The sequence below is a fragment of the Musca autumnalis genome, unplaced genomic scaffold, assembly GCF_047663935.1.
Source record: "Musca autumnalis isolate F117 unplaced genomic scaffold, ASM4766393v1 scaffold_3, whole genome shotgun sequence".
NCBI classification, from domain to species: Eukaryota; Metazoa; Arthropoda; class Insecta; order Diptera; family Muscidae; genus Musca; species Musca autumnalis.
In genome coordinates, this window is record NW_027411866.1 from 258,189,780 (window position 1) to 258,216,305 (window position 26,526).

Below are 26,526 nucleotides of genomic sequence, written 5' to 3' on the forward strand. Positions count from 1 at the left end.
AAGGTTCCAGCTGCAGAGGTTTGCAGACGAACATGTTATTTCTCTTTTTCAGTGACCACCTCACTAAGGGGTTACCCCTCTTTTAACAAAGCGCTATGCGGTGTTGGCAATGGCGCGAAAACGAATGAACCGATCATCGTATATTTTTGTGGGCTTATTAAGTACGTAATAATCTTGCTTCAAAACGAGAGACTTTTAAAAATATCAATTAAAAAAAATGGTGAATAACGAAAGTCAAAATTCGATTTTTTACAAAATTGACCGTTTTTGGCCTTTAATCGGTCAAAAATGTTTTTAAAAGAAATTTCTCATATACAAAGACAAGAGTTTGATGTATTCAATAAACTCACAAAAAATATGAAGACTGAACACCAAATGTCAGTCATTTCGGTTGGATACTGAAAATGGGGAGGTACGGTTCTATGGGGGCTATAGGAAGACGAGGGCCTATACTGACAGATTTATGGTGGAAAGTTATAAGCTCCCAACGAAGACTTAATACCAATTTTAAGCCATTTCGGTGTGATAATCAAGCTAAAACCTCCAAAATACTGAAAATCGGGAGGTACCGTCCTATGGGGGCTATATGAAGGCGTGGACCTATGCAGACAAATTTCAAGGTGAAAGTTTTATGCCCCCAACGAAGACTAAATACCAAATTTCAGCAATTTCGGTGCAATAATGAGGCTAAAACCTTCAAAATACCGATAATCGGGAGGTACCGTTCTATGGGGGCTATATCAAAACGTGGACCTACACCCAAAATTCTCAATTGGAATGTTTCATACCTCTGATGAAGACTAACCACCAAATTTCTGTAATTTCGGTTTGTCATTATGACTAAAACTTTCAAAATACTGAAAATAGGGAGTTATTGTTCTATGAGGGCTATATCAAAACGTGGACCGACCATCCCAGTTTTTTGTCCTCGAATTTGTAAGTCAATAATAGGTACATACGTGTACCAAAATTTATACACCTACAACAACTCCTTCTATTTTTGGCCACAGTTAATATGAACTCGCGACATAGTGCGTCGCTATTCACCGTCAAAGTCTTTCGAAGAATTTTTCTCTCAAAGACATCAAGCCCTGCCTTATCAGCATGCTTCGGTATCATACATTAGTACAGGTGGTATCAGTTTTTGTTAAAGTGTAATTTTTGTTTGACGAGTAGCATCTATTGACCAATATTGTTCTTCTTCTTCTTATTTTTGTTGTTTGTTGTGTTAATAGCGGGGCCGAAGTCTTTAACTCAAAATTTTAGGTACCCACTTCCACAGTTGTCCGAGATCTATAGACGCATTGCTCGTCGATACCATCAACTTAGTATTGTCGCCGTTCTGTGCCAAACGATTTAGCAATGTCCATCCGTCTGTCCAGTTGGAGCGCACGGTAACTCTCGAACGGATCAACCGATTCAGTCCAAAATTTGGCTTTCGTAATATTTTATCCAAACTTAGTTAAAGTGCGAATATGGACCACGAAAGTTCAAAACTTTTCGCCAATATTTTGTGCACAATAACTCTCGAAGGCAGTAACCGATTTGGTCCATACTTTGCAAATCTTAAAATTTGTAAGCGACATAGGTCATGTTCAAATATGGCCTATTTCGGTCCACTCCATCGGTTACCATCCACACAAAATTTTGTAAAAGTGCAGTTTAAGACCTGCTCGCGAATCGCACTGATTTTTTTGCAACAACTTGTAACTCGCTGCCCCCATTACGACGGTACCATTTTCTTCAAGGACAAGTCCATACTTTCTAAGAAAATAGCCCGAAAGCTTTAAAAACCCATATGTTCATCATATATGGTGGCTGGTTCGAACGACAACTTTGAACTGGAACTGCTTTGCTCCATACTTTGCATATAGTAATATTTCTACGAATTTTAGATAATATTCGAAGATGGTTCTTATCCCTAAAATGATACGCGCGATATCTATTAATCGGATCAACAGATGTGATCCAAACATTGGATATCGTAACATAGTTGTCCAAACTAGGCCATATCGATCCAATACTTAGTGTACCTCCGTCACATAAGTTCAACATTTTTGTTAAAGTGCAGTTTAAGATCCTTTGAAAATTAGGAAATTACTCCCAAAATAAGACCCACTTTCAAAATGGACTATGTCGGTCCATTCCTTCAGGTACCTCCTCCTCCTCCGCAACACTTTTAAGCTTTAATCCAAATCCATATATTTGTCGGAAAGTCCAAATTCTGAAAATCCCCCGAATGCATATTTTTTAGAGAAAAGAAGTTTATTTTCACTCGGGCTGAGGTTATATCTCTCTCGGTAAAGCTGCCTTTTTTACGTGTTAAATGTGTCACTTACTTCTTTTACTGATTGACCCATTATGCCATTGCCATCGGAATAACCAAGTAACATTTCCTTTGTGTTATGCATCTCGTATAACAGCAGATTGATGAACGGATAACCCGAAAACCCATCTCCTAGTCTAAAACCTATTTTTCGTTCGTTCCTATTTTAACTGAGGACCGAGTATCAGTTAGAGTCATCTTACAAAGCCGAAGGAGCTTTGCGGGAATACCAAATTCAGACATGGCTTGGAATACCTTTGAACCCAGCGGGCTGTCGAAGGTTGCTCTATAATCGACAAAAAAAATGGTAAGTCTCGATCTGCATCTCTTGAGGTAAATATCTGGTTAATGGTGGACTTCCCAGGTCTAAAGCCGCATTGGTATGGTCCAATTATTTCGTTGACCATAGGTTTTAGTCGTTCGCACAATATCCCTGACACTATCTTGTAGGTAATAGGGAGAAGTAGTATGTCCCTGTAGTTAGAGCATACTATATTATCGCCTTTCTTGTGGAACGGACACAGTATGTTCAGGTTTCAATCGTAGGGTGGGTACGCGTTCTTCCTACCAGATGGTGCTAACTAGCTGATGCATACACGTTATCAGCGTGTCGCCTCCGGTTTTCAACGGCTCCTGCTGCCTTATTATTCTTCAGGCGGTTTATTGCTATCTTTACCTCATCTTTGCCGGATGGGAAACATTTAATACAATCTTTGGGATTGGTCTTCGCAAGTATTGAATACCATCAGTTTGGAAAAGTGTTCTTTCCATATCCTAAGCACACTATCTGTATCTGTTACTAGATTACATTGCTTGTCTCTACAGGAGGATGTGCGTGTACCAAAGCCATCAGTTTGATGTTTCACTCTTTGGTAGAATTTTTCGAACTTCATTCTAGCTCCTGTACATCTTGATTTTTTTCACGTTTTCCAAGCCCTCTCTTTTTATACCCTCAGTATTTATGCTAACGAGGGTATATACACTTTCATACGGGCAAAATGTGCCTCACCGAAATAATGGTTTTATACCCCAAGTATGTTTGGACGAAATGTGTTTCAGACAATTTGGAGTCGATTGAGCAATGTCCGTCCGTCTGTCTGTCCGTCTGTCTGGCTGGCTGGTGCGCACGATAACTCTCGAACGGATGAACCGATTTGGTTCAAATTTTGGCTTTCGTACTATTTTGCCCAATGGCTATATCGGTCCACTCCTTCCGGTACCTCCCTCACAAAAGTTCGAAAATGTTCGGAGAATTTGTGCGCACGATAATTCTTGAAGGGAGTAACCGATTTGGTCCATACTTTGCCCATCGTAAAATGTGTACTAGACTTAGATAATGTTTCAATATAGACTCAATCGGCCCACTCCTTCGGGTACCTCCCACACACTTGTATTCACTGCCCTCCACACGACGGTATTTTTCATTAGGGGCAAGTCCATACTTCCTGAGAAAATAGCCTGAAAGTTGCAAAAAACACCTATGACACCGTGTGCGGTGGTTGGAGTGCAAGATAACTCTCGAACGGATCTGCCGATTCGGTCCAAAATTTGGCCTTAGTAATATTTTGTCCAAACATAGTCTAAGTTTGAAGATAAGCCATATCGGTCCACTCCTTCAGGTACCTCCCCCACAAATTTTCAAAAATGTTAGGAAAATTTTTTCATACGGTAATTCTTGAAGGGAGTGGCCGAATTGGTCCATACTTTGCACATCCTAATATATCTACTAGATATAGATCAGGTTCAAATATGGACTACATGTGGTAGACACTTAGGCCAATCCATCCATTTGTCCACTCCATCCGGTACCTCCCACACAAAATTTCGGATAAGTTCACTTTAAGACCTGCTATCGAATCACTTTGATTTTTGTTGAAGCAACTTGCATTCGCTGCCTCAATTACGATGGTAAACGTTTTTCAGGGGCAAGTCCATACTTCTTGAGCAAACATCCCGAAGGGTGTAAAAACCCCCTATGGCACCATATGTTGTGGTGAAGATCCACTTCCATAATGGTCAATGTAGATCCATTCCTTTTAGTATCTCCTCGGCAAAACTTTTGATCTCTAATCCTAATGAACATTTTTGTCGGTTCAAATTCCCAACATTTTTAAAAACTCCTAAATACATACGTTTTTTGGAAAAAATTGTTTCAATATATACAGGCTGAGGGTATATCTCTGTTGGCAAAGCCGACTGATACATTTTTACTTGTTTGAGAAAAGTTTGAGTACTACTCTTGGTAATTTCATTCATATTACAAAGAAAAAATTTTAATATATCCTGGCACCCTACTTAATATTGGACTGACGTATACAACAAAGGTTACCCAAATAAAATCTAATTTACAACGGATCCGGGAAGTGGCCTTGATCGATTACTAACTTGGAGATTTATCAGTGCTAGACCGACAGACGACCAAGATCGACTCCAATGCGTTGCAAACAATACGCATTTCCTGCTAATATATGAGGTGTCTACAACAATTATTTTGCTAAGGCACATTTTTTGTCATATCAAAGTGTATATACCCTCTTTAGCCATTAGGCTGAAGGTATAAAAACAAAGTTAATAAATTGTTTATTTGATTTGATTAAAGTTTTTATAGCAAACCTGAATAAACAATTAAGAACATTTTATTGGCCAAAGCTGGGCGGATTAAATCAAAAGAAAACATCAATTCCATAAAGTCGTTAAGGAATATATCGTGAAAACTTGTCATAGACTGTTTGAACATTTTGCTTCCAAAAAGTCATATTTGTTTTTGTAAAATTCAACTAACAATATTCTGCCAATTTGGATTTAATTACTGATTTTAATTAATTAATTACAAACTTTTTTTAAAAAAAATGGGATTTTTGTTCAGTATTTTATACAACAAAAACATTCAATTACCTTCATTTGTATTCTCGCTTATTACTATGGCATAAATCAATCGAAAGATTTTGCATGACTAGTTTTTCTCACTTGTATCAAATTTCAAATTGTATAATAAATTTTAATTCAATTAATTTCCTAAACACCACAAAGATTATTCACCTTTCGTGACACAGCTTGAGGTGTTTTGTTGTTGTTGTATTTTATATTGGTTGATGCAAAGTCCAGGGTTGTGATTAAATTCGAATAAAACAAAATGAAACGAAAATAAATCTACTAAATAAAATTCCAGTTAGACAAGAAACGCCAAAATAAAAGACGTAAAAACAGCAATTCTAACAAGTTTTCTAACACTGGATCGACGCTGGGTGCCATGACTTTCTCTAGATTATAATATATACATACATACATACTCGTAAATATGTATGTACATATTCAAAAAATATAAAACAACAACTATTTTTGTTTCTTTTAAAGCCATTAGTAATGTAAATGCCGATCTTCAGCAGCCACAGAATGTTTTCTTTTTTGTTTTTGTTATTGTTTCTCTTTTCGTTCTTGTAAAAGATCTCCGTTAGACGTTTAGTAGTCAAAAGATCAATAAAAAATAGTAACAAATCGATTATCGGGTGGAACAAAACCGGTTCGTAGCAAGTTTAGTTTTTATTTTTGCCAGACTGTCTGTTTTCTTAAATCATTTTTTTGGGCAAATAAATAATACTGAAATAGTTTAGTGACAATATATAAAATATTATAAAATACATGTTTATGTGTGTGTTTTTGTAAATTTTGTGTGGGCTTAATTCTTTTAATTTCTAATTTTTAAATAGTTAACATTCTGATTTAATGAATGGAATTTTAGTTTTCGGACTTTCAACATATTGTTGTAATATATTCTTATCGACGAAACACACTATTTACCACCATTTATAAATCGAAACGAAACGAAGAATCGATTATTTTATCCAAAATGAGTTTTTGTTTATTTTTCCACGTTGAAATCTACATCGAAATCAATGTATTTTCATAAATGTACATTGAGTACTTTAAAGCCGTGACTTATTTAAAGAAAAAGTTAACAAGAGTTCTAAAGTTTCGCTTAAGTGCAGCTTAAGGTAATGTTGGCGACATTTTCTTGAGTATTTCAGTCATATAAAACTTTTAAGACACGCCGATAACACTTTCAGATTTTCGATGCATTAAACACGGTCAAATTCTACAACTATTGCAGAGGAATTCAGGGTCTATGCTAAAATTTTGGGTTGTTTTCACATTTTGCAAGAAAATATGAGCGTGTTGAGTTTTTCATATGTTCCAATCTATTAAAAAGGCCAAACACCAATAAACTAACCATAAAAAGTACAAAAAATTAAAAAAGAACAATTTTTGTAAACATTATTTTTCTAAATTTCAAAAGTTTAAAATTTGTTCACAACTTAAAAAAATACTGCTTGTGTTATCATAAAACTCATATAACTCATATAAAAATTCATATATTTAAAAAAATGTCAATCTGTTTAAAAAAAAATATAATTAACATGGGAGACGCGGTATGGAACAAGTAAAAAAGTATCAGTTGGCTTTGCCGACAGAGATATACCCTCAGCCTGTGTAGATTGAAGTACTTTTTTCCCAAAAAAAACCTATGCATTTAGGGGGGTTTTCAAAATTTTGGGCGTATGAACCGACAAAATATGGATAGGATTAAGGCTCAAAAATTTGCGGATATATCGATAGATAGGGTTTTTTACTATACTATCCTACGAAAAACATAATATCGCTGTAAACAGTGTCACTAGAAAAACCTTCGGTAAAAATGTGCAAAGGATCCTCGCACAGACCGTTAACCAGACAAAAATGTTGAATATTTGTGTGCGTGGTACCCCAAGGATTTGACAGATAGGGCTCAAATTTGAACATAAACTAAGTTTCGACAATATTTAGAGATCCAATGTTTGGACCAAATCGGTTGCTACATCTATGAAATATGGCGCGGGAGGTACCGGAAGGAGTGGACCTATAAGCACCACCTTCGAATTTCATATTATATTCAAAGAAATATTACGATATCCAAAGTGTGGAGATCGCAGTATTCGGTTCGAGCAGTGGATCCACTTGTATGGAGAAAGTGACCAAAAATCTTTAGAGTGTAAAAATCAAGCCAATACGCCGGTTACAACTCTGTGCTGCTGCGAAGAGTGTTTTAAGAGACCACGAGCGTAGCTTCTCCCCCTTTCCCCTCTGGAGGGGGTATATGGTAAAAATTGTTTTATGCTGTTAATACAAAATGACATGAACATGTCCCGATTTTCTTATGACGCTAAAATAGGCCTGGGGAAACAAAACAATCTCCAAAACAACATAAAATCCAACCAATTTAGAGGATTAAAAAAATTCACATTTTTTGTCTGAAAATTGGTAAAATTTTTAATATAGATCTCGTACCGTTCTTCCTGGAAGACACGCACCGCCAACGTAAGACAAATTTGGAAGAAGATTTCTTCATCTTGCCACTGATACCAATTATGTTAATGTACGTGGTCAGATAACAGAGTTACACGCTAATATATCCATAGAAACCCTATTCTAGGGCAGCTTTAGTCAGCGACCCCCATTTATAGTCTGGCACTAGATGGCAGCTGATTTTAATACTGAATAATCTTAAACCCATGACCAACTTTGGAAAATTATTCCCGAGGTGGGCTCTGGTGGGCATCATGACTAAAACCTTAGGTCAAATTTAAGTATATGATCGAATTGCCATTACAAAATACACTAAGATAATATGCAGCTAACTAGAATTCCACAACACGCTATAACACTATTTTTTAATGAAATTTAAGCTATTACCTCCTCCTTCAAAATCCACTATATTATTTTGCTATACGTATTAGTTTCGCGATATTTTGAATATATTTACTTGCACTTAAAATATAGGTTGTACTCACAACAAAAAATATTAGTCAAATGTTCCGACTTTTGAAGCTATTCTTAAGAAGATCGCGTTCGAATGAAACAAAAATTAATATATTTTTAAAAAGGTCCATGTCATAGCTGTCGGAGTTGCCAGATGTTGAACCAAAATTTTGACATTCATTTTTTTATTTTTGGCCAATGGGTGGATCCACTGTGCATAGGGGTTTTTTACAACTTTCGGGCTGTTTTCTCAAGAAGTATGGACTTGCCCCTGAAACAACTCTTACTGTCGTCATTAAGGCTGCGAATGCAAGTTGCTTCAACAAAAATCAAAGTGATTCGAGAGCAGGTCTTTAAGTGAATTATTCAAAATTTTGTGTGGGAGGTACCCGAAGGAGTGGACAAATATAGTCCATATTCGAACCTGATCTATATCTGAACCAAATCGGTCACCCCCATCAAGAGTTATAGTGCGCAAAATATTTCCGAACATTTTTGAACCTTTGTGGGGGAGGTACCTGAAGGCGTGGACCAATATGGCTTATCTTCGAACTTAAACTAAGTTTGCACAAAATATTACGAAGGTCACATTTTGGACCGAATCGGCAGATCCGTTCGAGAGTTATCTTGCGCTGCAACACACGGTGTCACAGGGGTTTTTGCACCTTTCAGGCTATTTTCTCAGGAAGTATTGACTTGCCCCTAATGAAACTTGTACCGTCGTATGAAGGGCAGTGAATACAAGTTGCTACAACAAAAATCAAAGCGATTAGAGAGCAGGTCCTAAACTGAACTTTTCCGAAATTTTGTGTGGGAGGTACCCGAAGGCGTGGACCAATTGAGTCCATATTGGAACCTCATCTAAGTTTGGTATAAATTTCACGATTTGGCAAATATGGACCAAATCGGTTACTCCCTTCAAGAGTTATCGTGCGCACAAATTTTCCGATCATTTACGAACTTTTGTGGGGCAGTCACCGGAAGGTTCGAACTTTAACTAAGTTTGGACAAAATAATACGAAAGCCAAATTTTGGACCGAATCGGTTGATCCGTTCGAGAGTTGTCGTGCGCTCCAGCCAGCCAGACAGAGATACAGACGGACGGACATGGCTAAATCAACTCCAAATTGTCTGAAATGGATTTCTCCCAAACATACTTGGAGTCTAAAACCATTATTTCGTTGAGGCACATTTTGCCCGTATGAAAGTGTACGTACCTTCGTTAGCATAAATGCTGAGGGTATAAAGAACATATATTTTTACCCATTTTACCCATAATTGTAAAATTAAAAGAGTGTTAAACGGACGTGACAGGATGGGATGAAAGAGGACACTCTCAGTCATCTTTCTGCGAAAACGGAACTTTGTTCCATGCTGTTCCCTAAAAGTTCTAGTCCACTAAAGTTAGAATTTCACTACAATTTAGTATCTGAGGAAAAATAAAATAGTTCACTTCGAAACGCTACGGTAATTTGTTAAAAAGGCAACGCTTCTACCTACCAAAAAAAAGAAAAAAAAAACAATGAACACAATATCTGTTATATTTCTTTCTACATACATTTTCTAAATTTACGTATTTTCAAAAATGGGGAAAATTTTTCGTCGTTAGAGGCACCCACCCCTTTCAATATTTTGATCTAATTTTTTGGTTTCCTTACTTTTAATATGTTTACTATCGAATCCTATATAGAAATTAAATATCAGTGCCGACAACAAATTGGGGGTTTTGCCAGGAAATTTTTTTTCTGAACCACTGTGCGGCGGATGTGTTGCTCGGCTCTGTGGTATTCGGGCAGTTGTCGGCTCGGCAATACTCCGGTCGGCAATCCTGAGATCGGCAATACTCGGCTCGGTGACGTTCGGGTGCGTGGTGGTATTCGGCAGTGTGACGATAGGCTGTATTAATTTGCAAATAAAACGGAGCGAACGAATCGCAAGGAGCAAGGAGCTTCTGAGTTTACGGAGTGAATAAGAGTTATGAGTAAACCAGGACATACACTAAAGTTAATGTTTCCCTTAGTGATGGTTCGATAGACTATGTCGGGCCTTTCCTTCTGACACCTCCCCCGCAAACGCTCAACACTTTCGTAATTTAATCCAGTTTACGCTCTCCCCACAAACACCTATACATCCAAAACTTCTTTTGTCACCTACGAAAATAAATTTTTTAATGAAGGATCTATTTATAGTTCTTTTATATCCACCGCTCCTAAATGTTCCCGTCATTCGCACACTATGATCAAAACAGATTTGAAGACGGTATATATTGGTGCCACCGTGGTGCAATGGTATGCACACCCGCCTTGCACGCTAAAGGTCGTGGGTTCGAGTCCCCGGCCAGTCAACATCAAACACTTTTCAACGGTGGCAAAAATACCCCTCGGTAATGTTGGCAACATTTTCTGAGTATTTCAGCCTTGTACAACTTCTCTACAAGTGGTGTCTTAGACACGCCGTTCGGACTCGGCGATTAAACAGTAGGTCTCATATCATTGAGCTAATATGAATCGGGGTGTACTCATTGATATGAGAGAAGTCTCCCCTGTCCCGCCTGGGATGTTTGTGGAACAATAAAATATTTTTATATTATTATATTTTGAATACCATTTTTTTAGATTCGTATTCGCCATTGCTAGTTCTGGTTATTAAGATTATGGAGAGCAGTGCTTTTCCACTTTTAAACGCGTATGGGAAAATTAGTTTACATTCGGGAATTCGTTCTGTGACCTTTTCGCGGTTCCCAGACATAACTCCCAAAATGATTTGACCGCTTTTTTGCTTAATTTTGAAATTTATAATTTTATAACTTTTATTGTTGTAAAATTTAAATTTTTAAAACAAGAAGTTTTATTTAGTTAAAATTGATTTAATTTCGGGAAAGGCAAAGAATACTAGTTTCGTCCAACGCCACTTGGACTCATCAGTTCTCTTAGTTCTTTGTACTGAACTCTTCCCCAATTTTATGACGACCAGAGCTCAAGAATAAGTGTAACCGATGAGTTTGTTTAAATGCGAATTCATCAGAAACATTTAAAAAATCTCGTAGCCGCATATGTAAACCGAGTAACTACTTCCCACTGTTATGGACTTTAGAAACAACAAAACCCGAGATTAAGCGGGAATTATTTTACAACAATAAAATAATACACATCTCAACAAAACTGCCGAAGTGAATCTAAAAATAGACACACAGCACGGTGACGATAGATTGTTGTTTACAACGAACCATCAAAATTTGTTATGCGTTTCTTTGCAATGCAAAGTCCATAACAGTGGGAAGTAGTTACTTGGTTTACATATGCGGCTACGAGATTTTTTAAACTACATCCCTTTTAAATAAAACTTGTTGTTTTAAAAATGTAGAAACAACAAAACCCCAGATTAAGCTGGAATTATTTTACAACAATAAAATAATACACATCTCAACAAAACTGCCAAAATGAATCTAATAATGTTATAACTATATTTTCTATTGACTGGAAAAGAACAGTTAAAAATTTTAGAGAATAAGTTTGAATTTACGCTGAATTGTACATTTGAGAAGGCTGAAGTGCCTAAGAATGCCGAAGTATCTACAGAAACATCCTGATTTCATAAAATTATTTAAAAACGAAATTATGACTAAATTTGTCAATAGCAGTTCGGAGAAGACTACGGTTATCGACGAAGACGTTTCGTATACATATTAATTATTTAATGTGTCTATTCCGCATTAGGACAAGCGTCGAGTCGTGTTGACAGTTGCAATTTTTACATTACGGTTGGCAACAGTCGCCTGACGCCGTCAAATTCTGTAGCCATAAAGTTAATTTTCGGACGACAACAAATTAGCTGTCGCCGTGCATATTTACAAGTGAATAAAAACAAGAAATTGAAACAAAAGTAACGTTTGAGTACTTATAATGAATGGTAAACATTACTACAAAACCGCAATTTGAAATGCTGGTTGAAAAAATGGAAGCCCACCCAAATGTAGCTCGTGGAGTCAAACTTTTTGGCGAAACTAAGGCCACTTTTAAAAAGGTATGGAAGGATGTTGCGGACCAATTAAATAGTTGTGGTCCACCAACCCGTACACCAGATGAATGACAAAGAGTGTGTATTCATTTTAACTGCAGCACTTCACTCAATACCACTGACAATATGGGTTGAACCCAACCGAGGTAAAAGTCATTGCCATGGGATCTTTGAAAACTTCATTCTGCAAACAAACCGTAAAGAAGCACACACTTTAAGGAGTGGCTGTTGACGTACGGATTTTTTAAAGTATTTTTTTCTCTACTGTATAAAGAACATCGTCTTCTGGAAGCCGACAATACGATTTAAACCTAAAATAAAATATAATTTAAAAAAATTAAGTTTCAGTGTTTTATTTACTCACTGTTCTCAGTGGTCAAAAAAATCTATTTAATAAAAAGTTAAAAATAAAATAAAATTTAAAAAAAAATTAAGTTTCAGTGTTTTATTTAGAAATGCACTTAAAACTAGGAACTAATTTGTCGCTTAGCCTCAATAAATATATTCTTTCTCACGATGGAATCTCTCAAATAAAACGCGTGCATTTAAATTATAAATGGTGGCAAAATTAAACGGCTAGCGTTTTATTTGAGAGATTCCATCGTGAGAAAGAATATATTTATTGAGGCTAAGCGACAAATTAGTTCCTAGTTTTAAGTGCATTTCTAAATAAAACACTGAAACTTAATTTTTTTTTAAATTTTATTTTATTTTTAACTTTTTATTAAATAGATTTTTTGACCACTGAGAACAGTCAATTTAGGCCGAAAATTTAGATAAAAACTTTAAAATGCATGAAATCGTGTAGTACCGTTATATAAAGGCTATACCAAAACCTGGACTTATGTCCATAATTTTTGGTGGGGAAGTTTCTGTACCATTGGTGACTCCAAATGCCAAGTTACAGCCAATTCGGCCTCAAAATGAAGATAAAATCCTCACAATACTTGAAATCGGGTGGTACCGCTATAAGGGGGCTATACCAAAACCTGGACCTATGTTCACAATTTTTGGTGGGGAAATGTCTGTGTCATTGGAAATGCCATATGACAGCTAATTCGGGCAAAAATGAAGATAAAATCCTCAAAATACCTAAAATCGGGTGGTACCGCTATATGTGGCCTGTAGGAAAAATTCATGTATTGTCATCCAAATCTGAAAAGTGTGCAAAGTTTTAGTCCGATTGGTCAACTGCAACTGTGTCAAAATTGAGTTACCAGATTTGAACTAAACGGACCAAAGCAAGTTAAATAAAACACTGTAAAAACAATTATTTTGTTGAATGATGGAAACAAAACATCTACTCACAATACAGATGCAGTTCTAAAGGATTCAATTCACCTCTTAAATGTCTTCTTATAGATACTACGTTAAGTACATCTCCTCTACCATCAAAAAATTGTTCCATTGAGCTTGTCATTCACTCGTTATCGGCGATTATTTTCGATCGCTTTACGCTATACAAATTTTTAATTTTGTCGCAGACACAACTGACAACGCGACTCGACTCTTGTCGTAATACGGAATAGACCCATTAATTGCTCAATATAGACATGTGAAAATAATTGTTTCTTAATTAGGGGTAGTAAGAAAACCTCTTTTTTTATCGTTCTATTTTTAAAGTATTTGCATAACCAAAGTTTTGTATTTTTATATTTTTGTGAAAATTCGGGCGATTTTTTCGAAAATATTTTCGCCTGCGACGCTTTTCGCTTTTTTCGAAATGAATTTGCATTTGCTTATTTTTACAAAAAACTTTTCATTTTCTTAAATATTGAAAATATTTTCGTAAAAAATCGTTCGATTTGTTAAAAAAGACGTTCATTTTTTAAAATCAGAAAATATTTATGTAGAAAAATGAAATTGATTTATATTAAAACATTCTTTTCCTTTCCTTATGAAATTAAAGTTATTTTTTTAATTTCCTTAAACATTTGAAATATAATTCTTTATCCGCAGTTCGACTGTATATTTGCACAATTGAAAATTTGTTACTTGAAAATCGTATACTGGTGAAAGTATTTTTCGCTCAGTGTTTGAATGTATATATTTACATTATTAGAAATATGTTGTTTTGTTAACAAAAATGTATATAATAATAACAGCCGTATTTATGGATATTTTGTCCATTGATCATTGTTGTTAAATTTATATGAAATCTAACAAAAAATGGTTATGAATATATCATCAAAAGAATATAATTAATATATTTGTACGAGTATGTATTTTTTTCTTCGAAAAAAACGGGTAATGATTCTTAAATGAAATTTGCGAATTGCTATCTAAATGACTTTTTAAACAGGCGCAATTAAATATATTTATATATACTGATACATACATAACTGGCTATAGATGCACGTTCCCTTCTGTGTGGTGTCAATAATTAGCTTTAGAATTTAATAACTTATTTTTTTATAACCCGTTTGTTTTGGTGAACATTTCAATAAATCTTCTTTATTTTAATTGGAAATAATTGTTTGTTTAATATTCTTTCTAGTCGATTAAACAACAACAGATTGTTGATTAACCCACTCAAAACTTTACAAAAATGTAATTGTTTAAGAATCAAAAACTCAACAAACTCAACAATTAACATTTAATTATCGTCAATCGTATAACGATTTAATTGCTACAACTAATAAACTATGCCAACAGTAACACATTGTTTGTTGTATAACAACAACAGCGAAAAAGACGGCAACTTCATTAATTATATTATTTGTTGTTTTTTTTTCAGTGGCAATCTTCTTGCATACCAATGAGGACTGTACTCTTTTTTCTTTTTTTTTTTTTTTAACAAAGTAATAACAATAATAAATTCGTAACTAAATATATTCGAAACAATGTTAAAGGGTCTGCACACAATGACTTGACATTTTCACAAGACAATGACAAATGAAAACATTTAATAAGATTCTGTAAAATAAATTGAAACACTTGCAACTTGTTGTGCTAAATATGTCTTTAATAAAAAAATGTGAATTCATCTTAAAAAAGCATTGAAGCTTTTTTTCTGGTCATGTAAATATTTACTATTTTACGTGAAATAAATAGTAAACTTATATTATTTAAATGAATCAGTTTTTCGCAATAACGGTTCAACAAATACAAAGTGGCGATTTTTTCGGTGGCAATTTTCTTCACTTGCAATTCACTCAACAATTATGTGTTTGTGTTCGTGTATTTTGTTCACCATGGGAGCGGCAATTTATCCAGGAAAGCCTGCTCCGAGCTCTTCTGGTCCGTGCCGGGATAGAAATTAACCCCGGGCCAGTATGGATCTGTTCCGTTTGCCAGATCCGCATCCACCACATGTCAACAATGTTTAGATGTAATGGATGTATGGAATGGGTGCATTTTCGTGGGTGCTCTGGCCTTAGGAGCACCCGGGATTACAGCGACAGGTATGTTGCTGCTTGCTGCGTTAGCGCATCACCCAGTACGTCTTCTACGTCATAGAAGAAGCCATGCAGATTGAAACGGGAGAATTCTCTTCGTTGAAGATTGCATTGGAAAAATCAAAGTTCGATGGCAAGCTTGGTCTCTTAATTACAATTTTACTATAACTTCGGTATAAGTATAAATTCCGAAACATTGCCAGAGAAGTCTAAGTATCCTCCGAACATACTTGGGGTCTAAAACCATTATTTCTATGAGGCACATTTTGCCCGCATGAACGTGTTTATACCCTCGTTAGCATAAATGCTGAGGGTATAATTAGGGATCTGACCATATTAAATCTAGGTCCACCGCTCCTCTTTTTTTTTGCTACCTAAGTTCCTTGCATATTATAGAAATCGGTGATGAATCTGAAATCTAAATCAGTGTGTGGCAGGCTTGGAAATTTATTTTTGGGATTTCCCAGAATCAAAGTACAATTTAAATATTTCCCATTCAGTAAGCATTTATTCCCGCAACCATTAAAACGTGTCAATGAAAAACACACATTATAAATTTGTGGTGGATTGTGATTCTCAAAAAGAGTTTATATTTTTATATACATTTGTACTAATATAATTATTTAGATTAACTCTTACGATTCAATGAACTGTTGCATTGTGTGTGTGTGTGTGCGTGACACATTTTACAATATGCGCGCATTTGTAGATTGCATCGGGCCATAAAAAACAGCAACATACAAATCGTCCGTCCACATGATGATGATGCGGGTTTTGCATGAAAAAAATATAACAAAAAATACAACAGAAAATTTCCCACAATCATTGTGGTAAATAAGATTTGGTTTTGTTGGTCAGTCAATCAACTAATTCACAGACCGATAAAAGTTACGGATGCGGAGAATTTCAGCCTGTTGTTAATTGTAAATAATTTAATTTGTTTTTTTATTAGTAAGGGATTTTTCAAAGATGACTTAATTTTGACATGTGCCCAATAAAGCAAAAGTTCAAACAAAAAATCACAGAGTTAAAACACGTTTTATCTATGGAGACTATGTAATCTAATGTATATAAATACTATGTAGTGAACACGACTATTGTTTTCAGCAATTTGTTCTGAGGCATATTTGTCACCGCAACCATTGCATTATATAACAGACTAGCAAATGCCCGCTACTTCGTATGCGGAAAGGGAATAAAATATATATGAACAATATTTAATATGGAAGAGGTGAACACTGGCGATTCTGTTGTACTAAAACATATTTTTAATATTAACATTTAATTGATTTAATTCCTTTTAATACTGTATACTGCAGTTAGAATTTCCCAAAAAAAATATCTGCCGTATCGCACCCCTACTATATTTTTTATTTCGAATTACCAAAACTACGACCTCATATCACAGACATACACCAACAGCTACTCATATTGCTAATTTCACACTTGACTTCTGATTTTACCCCTTCACTAACACAGCATTCCCTCCCAGTACGAGTTTCCAAACACTAAACATTATCTCACCCTTTCACAACAATTCAAGGTTCTAGCTTCAGTGGTTTCGCCAAGAACCCGAAAATTCTACGAATGCCGAAAATTCTACGAACCTAATTTTCGGAATTCAAAATGGCCACAAAAATTCGTATACCACCATATTAAGGTACCCCTCGACTTAGTGTATTTTAAAAATAGAACAAATATATATTTCCAAATTTTCTTTAAATTTGGACCTTGTATACTCAAAGGATACAAAAGTTTCATTTAAAAAATGTATACTTCTATCCACTTTTATTAGAAGAGATATTTTGAAGACTTCGCGTATTTTAAAGATTTTATGCACAATTTCCGACCGAAATTCGGATTTTGTGGCATGAAAGGTTAGAAAAATGTTTTTTTACAAACAATTTTACTTAATGTGCACGGGTATGATAACCGTATAAAACGGTACATTTTTTGATGCATTTCAATTTAGGCTTTTTTATTATCAGGGGATAATAACCTTCTAGCTAACAAAATTGTCGCATTGAACCACGTTATCAAATTAACATAAAAAAACAAAAAAATTTAAAAGATACTTCATGTTTAACTACATACTTCCAGTACATTATTTAGAAACACCTTCGCGTTAGCATAAAATCAATAGAACAATATTTAGTACAATTTTTCAAACTCCGAACTTTATCTCAAATATCAGAATGATCTTCTTAACAAATATTTTTCCATTTCATAGTTTTTTGTCCAAATTATATAATCCATGCTTTGTTCCTACACCCAACCCAAATTTAGTACCATTTAGCACTTTTCGTTCCCCTATAGTATGTATTTCTCACTTTAACCGTTTACACAATACCAAAATGGTTTTGGTACCAACATGTTACCAAACTTTTCGTACACATTAGGGTTATGACTTTTTTACAACTTCATATCCCAGTATCATAGCGTGATGAGTTTTGCCATAAGATTACATAAAATCATAATTATAAGGTGATTCGGTGAAAAAACCTCACGCACAAAATGATTTTAAAATTTGAATTTATCAAAATTATGGAAAATTGTTTGAAGTCACTGTAAGCAGATATACAATTGAAAATACACTTAAGAGTCACATGAGATAATTAAACTGACATAACATGTATTTCTCACTAATTTTCTTCAATTCTAAGAATCGTAAAAATGTCATAAACGCTTTTATTTAAAGTTATAATTTTTTAACAAAATACAAAAAATTTAAAATGTTTTCAAAGTGGTTTGTACATGACCTTTTTCAATATTTGAATGAAATAAACATTATTATAGTTATTAGTAGGCTTATATTTATTCATTCGTGCAACAAAAAATAATTTTTGAAAAACAATTTTTTTTCATTTCATAAATTTTTTCAAAAAATTATATTTTTAAAATCGATTTGTGCGTGAACTTTTTTTTATATTTCAATGGAATAAACGATAGCGTAGTGATTATTAGGCAAAAGTTCATTCATCCCTGCTACAGGAAATCATTTTTGAGAAAAAATGTCAAAAAGTCATAACCCTAGTACACATATGTATGTAGGTAAACGTTTCAAAAATTACTTCTAATAGTCAACATAAATACCAACCGCAATTCAGTTTTCCAGCTTCATCTGTTCCTCTGAAACCAATTATAATACTATTTAGTACTTTTTGTATAAATAATTAAGCATTTTCAAAACCTCCTTTTTACCTCCTCTCTAAACACCAATTTCTAATCTAATACCGAATTTCAAAATTCCAGTTCTACCCCTTTACAAATTGAACAAAATTCTGTACCATATAGCAAATACCAAAATGTACCAAATTTTGTACCATTTAGCACTTTTCATGCACGACTTTCCAATAACTACTTGCATATATGTATCTGCTCTATCAGTTCAACTAACTCCAAATTATAGCCAATGTAGTTCCATTTAGCACTTTTCCATAAGTACGCATTTCCAACACTACCTCAATCCTACACTCCAACAGTAATCTGTTCACGCAAATACAAATTGTATCGAATTTAGTACCATTTAGCACTGCTTCGTGCACATTAGTACGATTTTCCAAAGCTACCTCCATATCTCAATTCTAGATTCCAACAGTAATCTTAATTCCAAATTTCAGGATTCCAGCTCTATCCGTTCACCAAAATCCAATTTATACTAAATTTAGTACGTTTCGTGTACTTATAGTTAGAATTTCCAAAAACTTTTCTTTGTTACTTTCCATTTGTGACCCTCATTCCAAATTTCAGGATTCCAGCTCTATCCGTTCACCTAAATCCAAATTGTACTAAAATTAGTACCATTTAGTACTTTTCATGCACTTATAGTTTGAATTTCCAAAAACCTTTTATTGTTACTTTTCATCTGTAACCCTCATTCCAAATTTCGGGATACCAGCTCTATCTGTTCACCCAAATCCAATTTGTACTAAATTTAGTACCATTTATTATTTTTCGTGCACTTATAGTTCGAATTTCCAAAAACTTTTCTTTGTTACTTTCCATTAGTGACCCTCTTTCCAAATTTCAGGATTCCAACCCAATCCGTTCACCCAAATTCAAATTGTACTAAATTTAGTACCGTTTCGTACTTTTCGTACCCTTATAGTTCGAATTTCCAAAAACCTTTCTTTGTTACTTTCCATTAGTGACCCTCATTAAAAATTTCAGGATTCCAGCTCTATCCGTTCACCCAAATCCAAATTGTACTAAAATTAGTAACTCTCATTCCAAATTTCGGGATTCCAGCTCTATCTGTTCACCCAAATCCAATTTGTACTAAATTTAGTACCATTTATTATTTTTCGTGCACTTATAGTTCGAATTTCCAAAAACTTTTCTTTGTTACTTTCCATTAGTGACCCTCTTTCCAAATTTCAGGATTCCAACCCAATCCGTTCACCCAAATTCAAATTGTACTAAATTTAGTTCCATTTCGTACTTTTCGTACCCTTATAGTTCGAATTTCCAAAAACCTTTCATTGTTACTTTTCATCAGTGACCCTCATTCCAAATTTCGGGATTCCAGCTCTATCTGTTCACCCAAATCCAATTTGTACTAAATTTAGTACCCTTTATTATTTTTCGTGCACTTATAGTTTGAATTTCCAAAAACTTTTCTTTGTTACTTTCCATTAGTGACCCTCATTCCAAATTTCAGGATTCCAGCTCTATCCGTTCACCCAAATCCAAATTGTACTAAAATTAGTAACTCTCATTCCAAATTTCGGGATTCCAGCTCTATCTGTTCACCCAAATCCAATTTGTACTAAATTTACTACCATTTATTATTTTTCGTGCACTTATAGTTCGAATTTCCAAAAACTTTTCTTTGTTACTTTCCATTAGTGACCCTCATTAAAAATTTCAGGATTCCAGCTCTATCCGTTCACCCAAATCCAAATTGTACTAAAATTAGTAACTCTCATTCCAAATTTCGGGATTCCAGCTCTATCTGTTCACCCAAATCCAATTTGTACTAAATTTAGTACCCTTTATTATTTTTCGTGCACTTATAGTTTGAATTTCCAAAAACTTTTCTTTGTTACTTTCCATTAGTGACCCTCATTCCAAATTTCAGGATTCCAACTCAATCCGTTCACCCAATTTCTAATTGTACTAAATTTAGTACCATTTCGTACTTTTCGTACCCTAATAGTTCGAATTTCCAAAAACCTTTCATTGTTACTCTTCATCAGTGGCCCTCATTCCAAATTTCAGGATTCCAGCTCTATCCATTCACCCAAATCCAAGTTGTACTTAATTTAGTACCATTTAGTACTTTTCGTACACATCAGTACGAATTTCCAAAACCATTTAATTACATCAACACCACTTCCCAACCTTGATTTCCATACCAAATTCCATGGTTCTAGCTATATCCGTTTAAAGTATACAATTGGTACTAAATTTTGTAAATTTTAGTACTTTTCGTACACTTAGAGGTTGAATTTCCAATAACCCTTTGGTACATCTTTCTAGATCTCCATCAGTTACACTCGTTCCAAATTTCAGAATTCTAGCTCTTACCGTTTGCCTAATACAAAGGGTACCATATTTAGTACCTTTTAGTACTTTTCGTACACTTCTGGGTCGAATTTCCAAAAACCCAGCCTTATCTCACCCCTACACACCAACAGCAACCTACACCCAAAATTTCAATTTTCTAGCTTCAGCGGTTTCGTCTGGGCGCTGATGAATCAGTCAGTCAGTCAGTCAGTCACTCACCTCACTACCCTTTTATATATATAGATTATTAAAGTGTTTTTACCACAATCTCAAGACACCAGCGGGAACATGTACCGAATCCTTGAAACATATGCATAGCGGGGTGACTCGTGGGAACGTGTCAGCTATTGCCGTTGTTTTAACGGCTCAAAACAAAACTGCACTAAACTAATGAATTAAGGTACCTTACATTTTTTTAAGTAATCTTCTGTAACATTGGCATTTGCATGAGCAATTTGTGGCGTTTCGAACTACGACAATGACACTCTAATAAACATACATTTACTTTTTTTCCTTATATTTTTTAAACTTCCTAAATATAGCCCTTGCCAAAAGTGAATATCTATTTTTACGTAAATCTATTTTAATATATTTAAATGCTTTGTTGTTGTTGTTGTTTTTTGGATAGACATTTTTTTATTTATTTAACTCAAAACTATTTTGAATGTGAAAATATTGGCTTACTGTACGAGTAAAAAAAGACACACAAATTGTTTAGGTGCACAACGTTGAGTTGAACGTTCGACCCAATATACTATCGGTGTGTTTGTGTGTGTGTGAAGTGGATATAGTTGGTTGTTTATTTGCAAAAAAAAAAAACATATCATATCAACATTCCAAACATACCCCCCTTGGGGCAATAAAATAAAACGTTGTGAATTGACTACCAAAAGCATACCACTTACACATACACACATACTCACACACTCACACCAGGCCATTATATGAACGACAAAAATAGTGCAAATCAAAAAGCGCAAAAACAATAAAAACTATTGCGTTGTTTGTTGTTGTTTAGTTTAATAAATAATATATCCGTAAATAAATTTATTTGTGAACAATTAACGTTGTGCGGCACCGGCAGCAACCGCCGCTAAACACTGCTAAATGCCATGCCTGCCAATCAATTGACCGGCATTCAGCAATTGCCAATTAAAAGTCACAATATCGCCAATACCACCATCACCACTACCACAAGCCACAACTATCACACAACTAATACCGGCAGTCAGCCGCTGCGCTTCTGTGCTAAGCGAATAGTTGTAGAAATTGTAGTAAGCGATTCCAGAAATATAAATTACTCTGAGCACGAAAACAGTTCACTACTCACAACACACCGCCGTCGATACTACCTATGAATGAAAAATAAAAAAAAGACGACGCAAAATTACCCACTGAAATCAGAGATGGGAAGATGGAAGTGTTTAATTATTTTTTTTTTTTCAATAAAAAAATTATTTGTTTCTGTATAAAAAATTGTCTTTGCCGACAGCTAGATACCCTCAACCTATGACTGTACAAAAATACGATAGTAGTAGTGGTGGACCTACATGATTTATGAAACATACCAAATTTTCCACTTAAATAGGTTTTCGGAAATTTTCAGATTAATTTTTTGCGGTTTTGTTGGGTTAGGTACTACTACTATAAACAGTGGGCCTATTAATTCCACTGACAGACCCAATAACACAGTCTACACCTAAACTAACTTAAACTTGGGCGGTGTTTTTGGGACTTTCGGGTCATTATAGAGAGAAGTATGGAGAACAAAATTATAGCTTTGGGACAAGGAAGACAAACACTAATAAAAACTCTAAATATAGGTGTATGAAGGAGAGGTCCTAAATAACTCAGAAAGTGTTGGCATCCCTTAGCAAAATTAAAAAAAAAAAAAAACAAATAAAAAGTATCAGTCAGCTTTGCCGAAAAAGACATACATTCAGCCAGTGTCAATTGAAACTTTTATCTATTGACAATATCGAACCGAATTACGTACCACACAAACAAAATCCTTTCCCCCAATGTGTATGTATTTAGGAGGTTTTCAGGTTTTGCGGCCTTGTCTGGACGCATAAACCTGCCGACAAAAATATATGTATATTTGGATTGAAGCTAAAAAGAGTTATGGATGAGGTACTTGAAGGAATGGACCTACATAGTCCATTTTGGAAGTGGATCGCACACACCATTTCAGTTGGTCACCGTATAACTCAGAGGTTTTGGGCTACTATGTCAGGAAGCATGGACTTGCCCACGAAAAATATAATATTGTAGTTTAGGGCCCAGCAAAAATACTCATTACAAACCCATTATTTTAACAAGGGCATGGCGCGCGAAATAAGTAAATTTTTTTTGACCACTTTAATATGTAGTCACGACTTTTAGTAAGTACTTATTTAACTACTTTTTTAAGTGGTCAAAAATAACTACTCAAATCGCGCGACATGCCCTTGTTTAAATAATGGGTTAGTAGGGGGTTTTGTAATGAGTATTTTTGCTGGGGATCTGCACTACTAAACAAAAATGTTGAACTTTAGTGGGGGAGGTACCCTAATGAGAAGGCCAACCATTATTGAAGTTAAACTACATTTGGACAAAACGAAAAAGGTGGTAAGATCAGCCAAATAGGAGTTCAGGTCACTGACGCCAAAATCGTACATTCATCCGTTCATACCTTACGATCTCAATGCCGTCTGGAGGTGGTGGAATACGGGAGAGGTAGGGGCTAAACAGTGGGTGCCACCTTGGTGCAGTGGTATACACACCCGCCTTGCACACGGAAGGTCGTGGGTTCGACAATTTTCAACGGTGGCAAAATACCACTCAGTAATGTTGGTGACATTACCTGAGTATTTCAGCCACGTAAAACTTCTCTACAAGTGGTGTCTTAAGACACGCCGCTCGGAGTCGGCGAAAAACAGTGGGTGACTCATTGATATGAGAGAAATCTCCCTTGTCCCATCTGGGATGTTTGGGGGACAATTAAACTAATCTAAAACATCACCCCACCTTGGGGAACTCCCTGTTTTACTCTATCGAACTTGGACCTATTGTTCCTGAATTCAACGCACGGCTGGCATCCATACATATGTTCCCGCAATATCCTCGAAAGGACAAGGGGTATTTCTCTCATATCAATGACGGTAACTCGATTCATATTGGCTCAATAATATGAGACCTACTTTTTATCGCCGAGTCCCAACGGTATGTCTTACGACATCACTTATAGAGAAGTTGTTCAAGGCTGAAATACTCAGGAAATGTAAGGCAACATTACACTGAGAGGATTTGCCACTGCCGGCAATTGTGATGTTCTGGTCAAGCATTGAACCGCAGAGCTTCTGAGTGCAAAGCGGACGTGCTTACCACTGCACCACAGTGGTTCCCGTCCACACATATAACTGATTATCCAATGTTTCTAAGTTGGTCGGAGGGTAGTTTGCTCAATTTCCTCAAACAGCGTGGAGTGCTTGACAGTATCAAAGTCTGTTGTTACGTCGAGCGCCATCAAAACTGTCTTATGTCAATGCATGCTCTGGTGGAGTCCTCGACTCGACTGTTGTCGTACTGTGCTGCTTACGGAACCCATGTTGATTATCGGCAGCCGGATAAATTTTTCGGACGATGGGCAGGAAGGAGTAAAGCATCATGAGACTTTGCAACGGGCGACAAAAGGGAAGTTTGTCTGTACGATTCACCTTTACTAGAATCCTTGCCTGGCTTCTGTAGCGGAACCGCCCTGTAGATTTCAAGACTTCAGGAACGATGTTGGTGGCTAGCTACATGTTGAGCACTTTGGTGAAAAACTAACAGCCTGTTTCTGTATGTCGACACGAAAATGTGTGCGAATGAAACGTGTTTTTCAAAAATATTTCGAAAATTAAAGTTTGAGCTTGTTTCATTCGTACACATTTTCGTTTCGACATAGAGAAACAGGCTGTAAAACTGATGAGCAGGGATCTGTTTCAGCATTACCATGTAAATTCCAACAGGGTTTAAATTGTTGTGGTTCCTCCTCGGCAGGAAGAGATCTAACGTTGTACTCTTCTCTTCGCCATGACACTCCCAGTGTACACGACAAACTGTTGATTAAAATTGCCCAGGACCAAAATAATTTATTTCTTGCAAATAAGGTACCTAAAGGAATGAACCGACATAGTCTATATTGAAAGTGGATCTAATTTTGGGAGTCATTTCTTTCGCTGGTTTCAATAAAGTCTCCTAAGAGCCTTTATACTGTACATAAACGAAAATTATGAACTTCTGTAAAGGAGGTACCGGAAATGGAATTAAGTTTAAGACAGTTTGATTTGAGAGATTTTTATTTTCCTGGACCAATGTCAGTCACTATTTGAGGTAGGTAGTTAGTCGAGCCCACCAACCAGTTTAGTTGGTCGCCACACACTGGTTCAGAATCGTTTTCCTGGTCAAAACTCTGTAACTTTTGAACGGATAGATAAAATAAAATAGCTGTAAACGCTACGATAATTTATTATATATAGGCAACGATCCTACCTACCTAACAAAAAACAATGAACACAATATCTGTTATAGTTTCCGAAAAATAGCTATTTCTTTCTCCAGAAATTGGCAAACATAAAGTATTTTCCAAAATTGGTCAAAAATGTCCGCCTTTCAATATTTTACCTAATTTTTTCGTTTTCTTCAATAGTTTACTATCAAATCTCATATAGAAATTCAAGGCAAAAATAGGGTTCTGGCCAGGAAAATCGATTCTTGAACCATTGTGTGCCGTAGGATTTTTAGAGCTTTTGAACCATTATGTCGGGAAGCATTTGCTTGGACACGAATACACATTATGTCGCTATAAACCATAAAGACCACATGAAATACATTTGAAAAAATTTTCAAAACGATCCTCGTAAAGCTCCTTGAATACAGTCAAGCGAAAATTTTGAAATGTTATGAAGAAGGTACCCGACACATTCCTTATTTTATTATGATTTATTTCTGAAAGAAATATTAGGTTCCACAGCTTTTAGACCAAATCAGTTAATCCCTTCAAGAGTTTTCGTGTGCCCCTTTTTGGAGAAAATTGTGAAATATGGGAAGGTACCCTAAGGTGTGGTTGATACGTTCGCGAATTATCGTACGCACCAGACGGACAGGGCTAAATCGACTCCATATTGTCTGAAACGAATTTGATGGATTTTGTTTCTTTGGACTTAATCGGTTAACATCAACTTCAACGAATTTCTCAAAATGTAATTTTTCTTTAATTGTGCATTCTACAAGTCACGTTTTCCGTCCCTGGACTCTGTCGACTATTAACCCATTCAATGTATACTCTTATAGTAATAATAGTACTTGTTGTTTATAGTTCTTAACCACGAAATCAAACACACACACACACACAACTATCATATGTGTATGTAAGAATTTATTGAGCTAGCTAGGGGTTTTGAGGTTTGGGGTTAGATGCTTGTTCAATCTTAGATGTGATAGTGTTTTTGTAAAAACAAA

At 35.4% G+C, this 26,526-nt stretch overlaps 1 protein-coding gene across 9 annotated transcripts in view; it reads left to right on the forward strand.

The window, feature by feature from the left end:
• The window catches only part of LOC141399408 (uncharacterized), a 99,539-nt gene that overhangs the window by 34,976 nt on the left and 38,037 nt on the right, over positions 1-26,526 (forward strand). The window lies entirely within an intron of this gene.